The sequence below is a fragment of the Artibeus jamaicensis genome, unplaced genomic scaffold (assembly GCF_021234435.1).
Source record: "Artibeus jamaicensis isolate MK-2021 breed Jamaican fruit bat unplaced genomic scaffold, CSHL_Jam_final contig_354, whole genome shotgun sequence".
In the NCBI taxonomy this organism is placed as follows: domain Eukaryota; kingdom Metazoa; phylum Chordata; class Mammalia; order Chiroptera; family Phyllostomidae; genus Artibeus; species Artibeus jamaicensis.
In genome coordinates, this window is record NW_026521803.1 from 44,885,001 (window position 1) to 44,900,055 (window position 15,055).

A 15,055-nucleotide genomic window follows, 5' to 3' on the forward strand; every position below is an offset into this window, starting at 1 on the left:
AGCAATTAAACCTGCAGCAAAATTGTAATTCATTTTAAATTTAGCACAGAGGTTTGCCTCTCTTCCCAAGGAGAACAACCAAAGGAACACGATGCTGCAACCTGCACTTCTGCATTTTGCACACGCCGTTTCTGTGGGATGCAGACGTCCCCAGCTCTGGGCGCAGGGACGCCCTTTACCGAGGCTGCTTTCCCTAGAGCTCCTGCCTTGGCCTGTTACCCAGACCTCGTTCTTGGAAGCACACACTTTTAGAGTTTGTGTTTGACCCCTGACTCGTGGTGCTGCCAACGTTGACAGTTACGCTCACGTGCAGCCAGCCGTCTGAAGCCCCGGGACGCCGATGCAGGTCAGGTGTTCCCTGCTGCGCTGAGTTGCACAGCCCAGGCAATGGGGGACGACACGGGAACAGCACTTTGAAAGCCCCTTTCTCTTCACCAGCACAGGGATAACGTTCTCTCATAATGTCTGCCTCCACTTCGGTGTCAGAACGCGTCCTGCTTACCTGTTAACCAGAGAGTTCTCGCCCACACCTGCATAGATGCCTGTGAAGGGCAGGTGGCCATGCGTGAATTTGAGACCTGAATTTACATATTCAAAGTGGTTGTGAGAACATTCGTCACATGTCACATGGAGCCTCTGCCTCAGCAGCGTTGCCATTCTGGACAGAAGTCTCTGTTTCGGTTTCGTTGCTGGTTTGTTAGCCAGAGCCTGCCGACACCGTTACTTCGTGGTACGCTTTATGTGATACCTGGTCTTAATGTTACATACCATCCCATTTTTCTATTGTAATTTTGTTGTTATTGTGCTAATTTTGTTTATTTGTTACTTCCAAGTCTGCTGATTAGATTGCATTCCATGACCCTTTTATTTCAGCTGTGGTCTTCTTTATTCTCATAGTATTTCTCATTCTCCAGCGTTTTCTGATAAATGAAACTTGTATCACGTTGCTCCCTCATGCTTCGACTTTTCCGATTGTCGAGTTCATTTCTCTTTTCTGCTTGCATTTGGTAGTTTTTTATTTTTTTTTAGTGGAAATGAACTTCAAGCCTCTTGCCTCCTACAATTCATGTTTTCCGTTCCATCTTGTGGCCTACCTATTTATTTCTTTTAGGAAATGAGCAGTTTGAAATGAACTATGCGAGTATATAGCTTTCATATGGCGATAGGGTGAAGTCTAAAACCAACCTTCTTCAGCCCTTTCGTCATTATACTCTGTGGTCAGCACAGACGAGACTGGTTCCCTAAAGCTGCCTTCACATGTCCATTGTCCAGATTGGCGCCCCCTGCCCCAGAAGGCCTCCAGCCTCCGCCGCACTGGTGGTGTGGGGGGGGCGCTGAGGATGTGGGCCCCGGACTGGCAAAGTACGTAAGGGCATCACGCAACTGGGGGAGCTGGGATGTTCTTCCCGGTAACTTGTTGAAGGTCATAACTGTCAGCTTTATACTTCCCGAGGGTGCTCAGCTGTACAGGGACAGCAAAGGTGAGTCCTGTCTGTCACCTGCAGTGCTCTGAAGGGCGTTTCACAGCCGGCGCAGGTGCACATGTGGGTGTCCTTTTCAGACGGCCCTGGATGCCAGTGCCAGGTGGCCCAGGAGGTGGTGACTGGGGCCAGCACGGGGCTGCCCGTGGAGACCTTTGCCACGGCAGCTCTGACCACCTTCACGCTCGTCCCGCCACCTCCTAAAGCAGCACCCGTACGCCCCTTCACAGGCGTCTCACACCGGGCCTGTCAGGAAGAACGTGCTCTTCCTCAACGATACAGCCAGCTCCTCTTTTCGTTTCTCACCAGAATCTCTTAAAAAGATAACTTTTGAAAGAATGGAGTGTGCGTGTTAAGAATGCAGTCAGCACAGACAAGCGCAAAAAGTAAACGCATCACAGTCTCTTCCCTGGGAGATGGGACTGTCAGCCTGGCTGGTGTCCCCAGGGCGGCACTCCTTACCCTCGGCGGGCCCCGCGGGGCGCCCGGAGTCTCGGACACGTGGGGATTGCGCTGGGCCTGATGTCGTGTGACTTCCTTCGTGCCTGTGCCATGGACATTCTGCCGTGTGACTCCGTAAATACAGGTTTCTGTTGGGATTCCGTGGCCTTGAGATCTGCTGTTCACACGGCCCTGGGCAGGCGCAGGCGCGCAGTGGTGGGCGTGGTGGGCGCCGGGCGCATCCCTGCCCCTGACTTCCTGGTCGCTGCGGCGTTTCCCCTGCGAATGGCCGCCACCCCGCTTCTGCCCCGCCCTGTGTGTGTCGAGATGCTGCTGCTGAAGGCACACGCGTGACGCTGCCAGGTTCTCACCGTGGAAACGCTGCTCTGTGCCTGTTGTGCCCACGTACCAGGAGGCCCCGCGTGGGGCTGGACCCCGGCCTGCAGAGGCTGCTGCCGCCCTGTCACGTCTGGCCGGCCCCTCCCCGTCTCCCACCACCACGCCTGGCTCTCCGCTGCCTGCGCAGGTGGAAAGGACGGAGGACGGTGGTTTTAGGTTAGCGTTAACCCTTATGTTATGGAGCAATTATGGAAATGTGAGATGTCAGAGACATTTCTAAGTTGCCCTGCATCAGTCAGATCAGCTCTGAAATTGTCACTCATTCCCTCTTTCTTTTTAGTAACAGCACTTTGATAGGAAATACTGAAGAAGTACTCTCTGTGTTTGAATTATCAAATAGTGACGACCCAGTAGAAGAAAAAATAACCCTAAATATATTAACTTTAGATTTCATTTTTTATGTCTACTGGCTTTGATGCCAACATGTGCTGTCGGACTGTGGATGGTCGAACAAATCGTCAAGCAAAGGTGCGTGGTGCGTCCGGCAGCCCGCGCTCCGGCACAGTGCAGCGCGGCTGCGAGCCGATTGCCTGTGGGAGCTTCACTTTTCCCTCGTGGGAGACGCCTTACGGTGTTGTTCCCGGTGAACTCAGCACTCCCGGAGAGGGGTGTGTGTGGCGGCAGTCTCTTAGAAGTAAAAATGAGACCTCCTCTGGCTGGTGGTGAGTAGTGGTGTGAGCAGGGCCCCGCTCTACCCCCGTGACCCCCAGACAGCTTTGTTCCCGCATCAGCGGAAGCGCTCAGGCCGCAGTTCCCCGGGCCCACCTTCCAGAGCCCCAGCCAGGTGTGGAGGCGATGGGGCGAGTGGAGCCCCGGCTCCCCTTGCTCCGCCGCGGGAGGTTCTCTGTGGAGGGCTCTGTCAGCACTCCGGCAGCGGCACCCTTCCTAGTGCCGGTTTTGCCACTAACAGGAGTACTTCCCTCCCCCCAGCCCTCAGGCTCCCAAGCCTGCTGGTGCCAGACCATGCCCAGAAGGGGCCTGCACACTGGCCCTGCCGGGGAGGCTGGCCGGAGCGGGCGGTGGGGCCACAGCGGCAGGCGGGATGCACAGTGTTTGCTTTGGGCAGAGGCGCTTTCTTTCCTCCTGCCTGGTAACGACTTCTACAGTGGTTTTCTGAAATGCTGCACGTGATTTCTCTTCCATCTTACTAGACTTTATCTGAAATTCAGAAAAGGCAGATTTTAAGAATGGGTCAGCTTACCAGGAAAAGTGTAAGCTTGTTCTGATTGCTCAGGACAAAGAAAGTGCTGTCACAATCACATGGGAAGTAGGGATGCTGCGGTGCATTGCCGTGGACCAGTGGCGGTGAACAGCAGAGGTAGTGTGGTTTTTATCAGTGTTCACACCCACCGGGGCCCTGTTCCAAACAGGTCAGGAGGGGCAGAGCAAACTGTCACGAGGATGCTTTAGAGCGTGCGTGCAGACACCAAGCAGTCGAGCCCCCTTGACTGTCCTTGGCTGCCGAGGAAGGGGCTGCAGGCCGGGACTCAGGATGCCCCCGAGTGTGCGGGGCAGCAGGGCCGCCCGGCTGACAGGTCGGCCAGCAGCCCAGAGGTGGCCGTGCACTGGCCTCCTCGGAGCCACAAACCCCCTGTCCTCTGGCCTCTTTCCTCGTTCTGGAGGGCGCTTCTTTGCACACTGCAGTTGTTTGGAAGTCGTCACCCATTCGTAGAGTGGTCTAGGGATTTTCAGTAATTATGCTTCCAGTTTTTATTGAATTGTCATCCTCAATGATTAAGGAAAAAACTTAGTATTGTGGGGTTGGACTTTTTTTGTAATCTGACTGTCCAATCACGGGGTTTCTCTGCACGCCATGTGACAAATGCATGGCATTACCAGGAGAGATCATATTAATTACTTTAATTAACACGTGACTTTAGAAGCCTCAGATTAATCAGCATGTGACTCTTGGTTATTTGTACCCTTGTGGGAGTTTTTCGCCACCAAATGCAAATACCAGCCTAAAAATATTGCTTTGTTTGTACGTGGAGAGAATATTCACCACAGTTGCACTGTACGTCTAAGAAAACAGAAAGTAATTAAAATGTTGATTACTGTAGTAAATCTCTAAAATGTCCGATTGTTTGTACTTCCTGTGTGCTTGCGTTTCTGAGAAGTTCGCTTTCACACAACAACCAACCGTGATTATCTGATATCCTCCGGAAGGTTAGCCGAGTTGTTTCCTATATTACTTAGGAAAAAATTTCTTTTCACAATTGAAAATGTCAGCATCAATTTGAAGTAACACTAAGCATGTGCTTGCTTTCTGAATATTATCCTGCAGCCACCCTGCTGAGGATCTGGCTGTGACAGTTTGATTAGATCATCAATCCTCACTGTTAACAGCACTTTTCCTGAACACCTGGGCTGCCGGGTCACATCTGAATCCAGCTACCGTTGTTTGCCCGGCCCGACGTGCGCTCACCATAGCAATTTACATTATGCGTGCAAATTAAAAGTTGCCTCCTGCCAACAGTTTATTTTAAAAAATGACCCCGCTTTGCCCACGTTACAGTCACGGTGTAGGAGATGCGTGTTTGTGTGGTGAGAGACTCTGGGGGCACCGTCGCCCTCCGAGGCCCAGGTGCGTTTCTCTGCACTTTTGAGCGAGGCTCTTAGAGCGAAATCCTTGGAATGAAACTAATCTTGTTTCTTGTCGTCTTTTGCTGCTATTTAGAAATCTGCTTTGATTGTGTTTAAAATTTGATTATACTTTCTACCAGGTTTAAGTCTAAATCAAGAATTGAATTTGTCATATGTTGCTGAAAATCTTTGTGCCTTCTGCTCCTAAATTTTTCACTTCAACTGTCACCAGGGTCTGATTGATACTTTCCTATTTATATTCCCAGTGATGGAGATAAAGACCTGCTACATGTCCAGTGCAGACTGTCCCGCAGCGTGCCTGCTGCATTGTAGACACCCGCTGCCTCTCCGTCCTCAGAGTTTTTGATGCCATAATTATCGCCCATTGTCTTCACTACTTTCCGTCTTATAACGGGGGCAGGTGTAAAAACACTCGCCACTAAAGTGCAGGGGTTTGAAGTAGAGACTGGACCCCCGTCACTCAGCCGCAGTTCTCCCGTCCCACCTGGGGCCGAGTGACCTGGGGTGTGGACGCTGCACTGGGGCGTGTCTCTACCCAGGTCGGTGGCCAGAGATGAGGCGGCGTCCGCTATGCACGGCACCTGCTGTGGAAGCTGGAACTCACTGCTGTGCAGTTTTCGGTGGTTCATTGTCGGAAGGCACATGCCGGTGTTCTGCATGCATGTTAGAGCGGTGTGCTATTTAGGGGAGAAAGTCGTGATGCTCTTACTTGGTATCTCCACTTTTCCAGTCTTTCATTTGTTCCTGTTTAATGGAACAGCTCATGGGTATACACATTGAAAGGGACTTTCCTGTTTCTAAGACAATGTTTTTTCTACAGATGCAAGCCCTTTGGAGTCATTAAAAATTTTATCCTGATTTGTAAATGATCTGTTTGTTCCCGTGCAATGCAACCTAGAGCGGTGTTCTTAAATAACACCAAATATCCGTAGTCAGACTGTGCTCTGCAGAGATCAAAGCCGATGTGTGTGCAGCCTGGGCCCCTGCACCGCTCTGGGGCTGAGCCACGGGGAGCTGTGGAGGAGGGGGGCGTACCACCCTGAGGGGGCTGCCCGGGACTGCCCGTGTTTCCATTCCTGTGACTAGCACAAGAAAGTCTTTACCATATCTCAGAAAGTGCGTGACAATCGTGAACTCTTAAGTGTTTGGCAGGGGCACAATGTGAGATGTTGGGAAGTTCTTTGATTAATAACCAAAGCTGACCCAGTTTTAAACTAATTCAGCCTCTCCTCTGCCCCAGTGCAGTGACCTGCACACTGCCTGGAATCTGCGTCCCCGTCTGTGCGTGTGCAGGGCTCCGGAGAGAAAGTGGGCTCCCAGCACCCGCTCCGGCAGCCTCCTTTCTTCAGACAGATTCCTCCGACTCCCTGAGTCTTAGGTCTGGTATCCATAAGGCTGATAGGAGGAGTGTAGACTATTGTGAGGGAAACAGCATAGCACGTCGCAAAACTCCAGTGTGGAATTGCTGAAATCCAGGGCCTGGATTGGATTGCCTGAGTTTTAGTCCTGATAGCCAGTTCCTTTATGGATATAACCTTGCCCAGGTGATTGAATGGAACTCAGCTCACTCGGCTGAAACTACGGAGAACAACTCTTTCCTTGCAGAATTCTCACAGGGTGAAGTAGATGAGGTTCAGTGAATGACAGAGCAGTGGGGTTGGGGTGCAGAGGTCTCTCTCTGGCTGCAAACCCCACTGCATCATGCGTGTACTTCATGTAGCGAGGTGACATGATGCACGAGAGCACCTATTGAAGGAACACACAACCATGCTGGTTTTTTAACTCTCCGAAAAGGCTTGTTTTTCTTCCTGAGTGTCTATGTCTCTTTCACTTCCTTCACACATTTTATCTTACTGCTTTTATTTGTGAAAATGTCCTATCTTTGGTCTATGTACACATACACAGTAACCGTGTGTACACACACAGGGTGAAGTAAGTGTCTTTCTTGTTTTATAGTATTTTTAGACATAACCCTGTAGGTGTTAAAACTGTCTGGGAAGGATTATTGTTACAATCATCGCCACATACTTGAAACGACAAAGTTAACACGAGAATCGATAATTACTAAACACGTAAAACATAGTGTCCCTGCAATTGCAGCTTTCACTGAGATGGGGAGAGGGTGTCCAGGGTGAGCACGGCCCCCCGGGTGACACTGAGGAGATGCTGAGAGGCGCCATCGTGACCTAGAGACCAAGTCCCAGTGACCATGTGGCGCGTTGCCCGCACAGCACATGTGCTTGCACACTGCATGTATCCTGTCGTTCCAGCAGGGTCAGCTGCAGAGTGTTGATCGTTCATCCCAACCCAAGGCTCCCGTGACAAGAATAAATAAGCAGAAAAGTGCCCGATGAGCAGATAGACACGTGCACCGAGTGAAATTCTACAGCACCAATATTCTCTGTGTAGAAGTTAACGATAACGTCCCTCCTTCGAGTCCGAATCAGTGTTTTAACGAAATGCAGATGTGAGGTGACCACCGAGACACGTGTCTCTGACTGGTGCTCCGCGGCTCTTCCACCCTCCACCTCTGTGAAGGCAGGGAGAGCACGTCCCGGGGGCAGACCGAGGCCAGGGGCTGGGCAGAGCTCTCTCCCCATGCATCCCAGTGAGCATTTAGCTAGGCGTGCTCTGGAACGGATTATTTCCCAGGATTCTTTTAAAGTGGGAAGAGGAGGCAGCCCCGCTCAGTGCAGTGTGACTCCTCCCTGTGCGTCTGGTTCCGCTCCCTGCCGCACTCACCCGGAAGGGGTGCCCTCCACTGCTGGTCCTTCCAGGTGGGTGAGGCAGGTCTCTACGCCGGACGTTCTGATGATGAGTCGGCACGTTTGGGGTCGGGCCATGTGCCCTGTGTCTCACGCTGGCTTCTCTTGTTGTGAAATCATGTGCAGACGAGGAAGGACTTGAAGCTCTACTCCGGGGTCCTGATGCCTTGGTTTAAACCAGTTTTCTCCGCAACGATAATGCCTGGTGGCTTTCTGGGACTCTGCAGCCAGCCCAGGACTGGAGCTGGCTAAAGTGAGAGAGGGTGTGGCTGGGGGAGGGGCACTGTGGTCCCAGCGCAGGGGCTGAGGGCAGTGGGTGAGAGGAAGGAGAGCGAGGGAGCCCGGGATGGGGATCAGCACCCTGTGGCCATCGGACCTCCAGGCTCTCTGGAAAGCACCCGTGCTCCCTCAGGGCACGCAGCAGTGTCTAGCTGGACGTCACAGCAGGAGAGCAGGCTGATGAAGGGAGACCACCCCCAAAAGGACTTGGCCACGAGAGGGTGGCGGTGGTTCGGCCCGTGGTGGTCGGAATGGTGGCTTGTGATGCAGTTTGCAGGCAGAGCTGGTGGCACTTGCTGGAGGACGGATTGCTCTTGGGAGAGAGGGACAGGGTTGGGACCGGCCCGGGCCCGTCAGCAACGCCACCTCTCACTGAGATGGACAGTGGTCTTGAGAGTCAGAGAGGGGGCAGAGCGCCGTCATCGGGCGTCCAAGTGGAGCTGTGGCCAGGAAGGCGTGCTGTGACTCCAGGCGCAAGGGCAGAGGCCAGGTCTGGGGGGACAGCATTGCAGGTGCGGGCCTGTCCCGCCATCACGAGCTCGGAGACTGGACGCAGTCGCCCTGGCAGGTGGAGGAGAGCCCAGAGACCAGGAAGGTGCAGAGGCCGCAGGGGCTGAGGAGCAGCTGGCGGGGGAACAGTGCAGTGGGGACGTGGGGACGCCGAGGAACGAGAGTGCTTCAAGGAAGGGTTCAGTGTTCGGGTGCAGTGTGTTTGTGACATCCAGACAGAAGGAGGCACTGAGATTCCTCCTGAGTCAGAGTCGGACTGGGCTGGGTGGGGTGGGCGTTGCCATTCCACCCTTTCCCACGTGTTTGGGGTCTGTGCCCTCAGACCTGCAGTCCCAGGAGCCCTGGGCCGCAGGCCGCAGGCCGCGAGCGCCATGAGTCCGGCCTGCTGGTCCTGGAAGCCTGCGAGGTCCCAGGCTTCCCTCCCTGTGGCTGGCTGTTCTCACAGGACAGGTCCGCGCCCCGGCCCCCTTTGCTCTTTCCCTCCTGTGAGTCATGGTGGTGAGCTAACCCGGGCCCCCTTCGCTAGCTCCCCCCACCCCTGGCCAACCGTGTGCCAGGGGTCCTTGTGCAGGCAGTGGTGTGGGGGCCCCTGGGGGTCTCCCAACAACAGTTTTGTTTTCAGCCTCTGCCTGACAACACGGCTTCGCGTGTTTATGGCTCTGAGGTAGGTTAAGATAATGAGAGTTCCTTATGATTTATTATATTTTGAAAAGATACTAATTTCATGGCTGGTATTTTGTACCTCATAAACTTTTATAGTTATTCATTTAGGAATCGGAGAGTTTTGTTATATAGCTTTTTTTATCTTTTGCGATGTTCATGAAACTGTGTCATAGTTATTCTCATTTCATATTTTATTTACATATTAAAGGAGATTTATATCATTTTCATCAGTAGTCTCACCACTTGATGCACTGAATTGTCTTTCTTTAGTTCATCGGTGCAGTGCTGTGCGGGCCCAGGTGAGTCTGAAAGCTGAGCATGTGCCCCGCCCTCTGCCCCGTCTGCCAGCTGGCAGAGGAGAGCGCGAGCCGAGCCGTGCGTTCGGGCCGCGCACCTCGTTCGCGTCCTTGCCGCCCATTGCGTCAGGCAGGGGTGGCTCACAGTCTCGTTTTTTATCCGCAGTCCTAATTTAGCTTTCCACATGGCCTCTGTTCTCTGTTCTGTGCAGTTTTCCGTCTTTAGGTTTTCTCGTGGGTTGCCTCATGGTTTTTTTTTTCCTTTACTGACCTTCATCCTTCTGTTTTCCACGACCTGGTTCACAGACCTCACATCGTCCTGCCAGTGAGCGTTCACGCTTCCCCTCTCTGAGTCAGGCAGCCGAGGCGACAGAGCAGAGCCCGCGCTCCACACCGTTCAGACGTGTGTCTCAGGGCCGCCACTTAGCCATTCCAAGACCTGTGGCAAGAAGCTCAGCATTTCCATGTGTAAAAGGAAGTAACGATAATATTCATCTCAGAAAGTAGTGAGATTTAAATGACATGTCCTAAATTTCCCAGCACATCCCAACCGAGTGCATTACGTACCAGGCCTTTCTAACTCTGGTTCAAGTGCACCGTTTCAGTCCAGTCTCCCTTTACACCCTGGCAGAACAGGCAGAACTTGATTTTCCCACCTTGTATTCTGTTTTTCTAGAAAACCTGGTGTTGCTCCTTTGAAGATAGTGCCCCTTCCCTCCACCCCAGCTGCTTTTAAGATTTTCTTGTTGTGCTTGGTTTTTAGCCTTGATTATAATGGGACGTGTGTGTGTGCATGCACATGCATGTGAACATTTGTGTGGGCTGGGCACATGCATGTTTCATTCTGCTTTGTGTTTGCTGAGCCCCTTGAGCGTGGAGGTTGATGTTGTCCTCCAGCTTTGGACCTCGTTGGCAGTCACCCGTTGGGATACGGCCTCCCTGTCTCTTCCCTCTTCTGCCGGGTTCCAAGCCCCTGTGCGCTGCGCCCCCACACCCGCGCCCTGTGCTGTGTGTGTCCATCTCCTTCCCCGTCACGCCCCAGTTTTAGTTTTTCTCTCAACTCCATCTCAGAATTCACGAACCCTGGCTGTGGGTGTGTTGACTTTACTTCCGAGCCCCCCAGAGCACGCTGAACAGAAGATACTTTATTTTTCATTCCAGAATTTTCATTTGCATGTCCCAGCATAGCTCTTTACTTTTTCATTCATTTTTGTCTCTTCATCTGTTTTAAAAATATGATGATTGTACTCACCTCTGAGTTTTTGGTTATTTTCACGCTGAATTACTGGTCGCGTCTCCCCTGTCCCCCTTTCTGGTGGCTCCTTGGCCGCGGCTCAGGGTGAAAGGACCTGGAGGCCCAGGTGGTCCTGTCCCACGAGGACACGGCCTCTGTCTTCTGTTTGGTGGCGGGCTGCTGCCCCCTGGCCAGGGAGGTTCGGTTCCCACATTATCCAGCCTTCCAGAAAGTGGAAGTCCTTGATGACGTGGAACAGTAGAAACTGTGATTAGTTAGTACAGTGCTAAGGTAGTACTGAAGAAATCCGTAGTGACTGAATGACGGAAGAAGGAGGAGCAAGTCTCGGGGCCCCGTTTGGCACTGAGCGTAGATAAGGCCGCATGCGAGACGGAACGTGCAGCCTCTGGTTGTTTTATTGAACGCGTGTTTGAGGAGCACAGGGAAATTCAGGTGGCAAGTTGCATTCTTTGTCTTTGCAGTGGTTGGTGTTTGAACCATTTTTAAGCCTAAATTTATATGTGAGATTCCCAGGAAAATAGAACGCAGTGTGTGGAGGAGCGTTTAGTAAGATTCTACCTCCATTGCCCTTCAGGGTAACAATGTACACAGAAACAAGCAAACAATTTTCTCATAAACCTGGAGTGTCAGGGAGTACGTTTTTACATATGGTATTCTTTATGCCTTTAAAAAATGAGATGATGTGACTGCATGTATAATACTTGCTTATACAACTTAGTGAAACTTCTAATTTTATTCTTGCATTTTTGTTAAAAAGATTCAAATAACCCATCCGTGGTTTACTCTGTGGAACATTTCATGTTTTTTCATTTAGTTTTAATTCCACATTTGCTTTGTTTTAGAACTTCTCTGACTGCTCACGAAGTGCATTTTTGAACACACAGCTGCGCTGCTGCATTGATGTGGCAGCGCCAGGGTCCCCTGTGTGTGTGGTCACCTGCGTCCTGACCGGGCAGCCAGTCCCCCCAGCACCCCAGGTCTCAGTGGCTTCTCCTTCTCTCCTTTCTCTCCGATGCCCTCTGTGTCTTCACAGGAAGCTGGTTTTGTTGTATTTTGGATTTATCTTTTGGTTGTATTTAAACACAAGCAAATATGGACTGGATTGTATTTTGAGGTTTATAATTGCAACTGAAGTTTTCTTTTTCACAATACTAATCAGTTTTGAACATCATTTGTTTCCCACGATTATTACTCAGTAAGAGGCTAAGCTCTGACCACAAGCAGGTGCTGGGACCCTGTGTCTCTCTCTCCTCCTGTGACCCTGCCGCCTGGGGGCCGTGTCACTGGTCCGAGCTTGTCTCAGCCTTGGCCTCTGGACTTGCAGCAGGACTTTGTAGTTTGGGCTCTTCCCCCTGCACTGTGTCGATGGCTTATGGTGGCGGGAGCACAGCCCCTGGGTCCTCTGGCTTTCCTTCCGCACAGAACGACCGAAGCCACAGTGTCCACACCTCCCAGCAGCACTCGGGAGCCCCTGGTTTGCTGCTCTGACCTGCTTTACACACTGCTCCTGCCGTTTGCAGCCGTCGGGACTCGGACATCTTTCTGAGCGTGGTCACGCAGGTGCTTTGCTGGCAACGTCGGGAGTACCAGAAACTCTCGGAGGAAAGGCCGTCCTGGAATCTGCTGCTGCTCTGCCACTCCGTTGCCTGTGCAGCCAGTTGGAGGGAATCCCTGCTTCCGGGTGGTGGTGGTCCTGGGGTCCGCCTGGGGTTGGTGGGTGACGCTGAGGGGGAGGGGCAGTGGCCTCTGAGGGCGGCATCTGCTCTCCTCCTCGTGTGGACACCGTGCGGTCAACGCTGCACTTTTTATCCCCTGACAAGTTTGTTTTCACCTTGTTACTGCAAGCATGCCCAACCACATTCTGTTTTTAAATTGCTTTTCCGTTAATTCGAAGTCTATCTTTTTGTGAAAGGTGATAAAATTTTACTATTTCTACTAAAGGTAAATACAGTATACGCAAATTTAAGCTTCTAAGCCTTTTCTCTACATGATGCACTTTTCATGAAATACAATAAATGTAACACCATTTCTTTCTTGTTTACCAAACACAGTATGAGCTACTTTTTTTCTAAGGTGACAAGTGTGTGATAGTATTTTTAGATATTAAATAGTCAGAAGTGATTGTAGCTTTTTTTATACAATACAAACAGAATAGGTCAAATTCTTTTTTCTCTGAATTTTTTTCTACAAACAAATGAGCTTAAAAACCTTTCTAAATGGTTGTGATTCTTAGTTTAGACATTGTTGCTGACACTCCATTTCTTACCTTCTTATGCCACAATATTGTTGGCCATTTGTGTGGTGGCTTTGACTGATTTAAATCTAGAATTGGTGGTGTAGAAATGAAATACATTTTATTTCTATTTTTCACTCAGTGATATAATGGACATGCATTTGTCATTTAAACTTATGGCTATAAAATTCAATAAGCAGAGTATTATTCTAATAAGCACATAATCGAATTGCTGAAAATAGTCTGTATTTTAGCATGCAGATATATTTATTAATGGTTTTGACTTTTGATCAATATTTGTTTCAGTAAAGACAGAAGCCTCCATAAACTGTGGACGCAGTTTATGTACAAGGCCATAACTAAGGGATCACTTTTTATGGGCTGCTGTCCTGAGAGGTCCTTTCTCCTTTTCTCTGTAAGTTGTCTGAGGACTCGGTGGTTCTCCTTCTTACATGTCTGGCTGGTAAAACCTTTCTCTGGACAAAACCTCTCTGCAGTTCTGTTCATTATTATTTAGGGTTGATTCCATTGACTAGAGGTGGGCTGTGCTCAGATCTTCCAGCAGGTACTCTGAGCTCCCCCTGGGTGGTCACCCTGCTGGCTGACCCCCGGCCAGTGCAGGTGGGTCCCCAGCCTGGGCCGTGTCCAGGAGAAACCCAGCCTGGGAGGTGCGCGGGCCCCAGGCCTGCCCGGCACCTCGGGTCTCCGGCCGTCGTGGAGGAGAGGCGCGGGGACCGGGCGCGGGGGACCGGGCGCGGCAGCTGCGCTTGGTGTGGCCACCTTTCCCAGGTGTCTGCACGGTGACTGGGCACAGACACACCGCGGGCCGCATCGGCACTGCACTTCGTTAGCTCCCCTCCCTGATGACACCCGAGTACTTGGTCGTTCTGCAGATGGCTCCCACACTTCTTCTTACTTGGTTTTTGGGGTCATCTTTTGTTTCTTAAAACATTCACATAAATGATATTTAATCAATGTGAAAAAATACATGTAATGATTTGTGAGTATAGAATCACTTTTACTAGAGCCTTTTTGTTTGTGAGGACAAAATACGATTTGTGCATTTCTGTACCTGATTTACGTCATTCAGTTATTATAAATGAACACTAAAATAATTCCACTATTTAGACAGTCATTGGTTTTAAGTATCTATTTAACAGGTAAGTAGGTCAGTATGAATTAAGCCCTGTGTATGTTCAAAATCTCAGGATGCTGGTCGTGGGCACAGGCAGATAGTGGGAAAGTGGCAAGCGCCCCCGAAGCTGCGGTGCTGGGCAGGAGCCTGTTTAGGTGTGAGCGTGTAGTTGTGACCAACCGTTCTGAGGCCAAGACAGAGTCCGTGGCTGCTCTGAGTTTTGGCGCCATGCAGCCGGGACCCTCCGTGGTCCGGTGGCCGGTGTTGGCCATGTGGCATCTTCCCCTGGGCCTTCTTGGAGCTGGCCCCAGTCAAGCTCTCAGACATCCTCTGGGGGGCGTCCACGGGTCTGTGAGCCCACACCGCGGGTGTGTGGGCTCCCTCCGTTGACCCTGCTGGAAACTTCACGTTCAAGCTCCTTCCTGCTGTGTGGCCCGGTTGCTGACGGGTTGGATGGTGCCGCCCTGGCACGGTGGTTGGGGGCCCCTCTAGATACATTGTGGTCTCAGTGTGTGTCGGTGTGGGTTTGAATTTTTGCTGGCACGTATACTCGTAGAGTGGCTGAGGGGTCGCTTAGGTCACCACAGTCATTTTTTCACTGCATCACTCCACTTGCTTTGACTAAAACAGGCAAAACTTTCACACACACAGATGTACTTTATTTCAGCAGCTTCCTTCCTGCACTCTTCTAAACAGACTAAATCAGAAGCCCACCTGCGCAACCCAGCACGGATGCCCCTCCCGGTGCTCACGGCCCTCTCCGAGGACCGGGGCTGGTGTGGCCCCTCCCGGGCGCTGGGGTTCAGGCCCGACGGCCATTCCTGGGTGCATTTCAACGACTCAGCTTCAGAGTCTGCCTTGTGCTGTGTGAACTGGCCACCGGACAGGAAAAAATACTAAATGCAAATCACGGGCAAAGTTTGGCATGAGTCCTGATAGATGAATAAGGGACGAACTCTTCTCCCTGCTCCGTCTTGCCCTTCAGCACCCAGAC

The 15,055-nt window shown here is 51.4% G+C and overlaps 1 protein-coding gene across 1 annotated transcript in view; it reads left to right on the forward strand.

The window, feature by feature from the left end:
• The window catches only part of ZNF407 (zinc finger protein 407), a 298,073-nt gene that overhangs the window by 147,289 nt on the left and 135,729 nt on the right, over nt 1-15,055 (forward strand). The window lies entirely within an intron of this gene.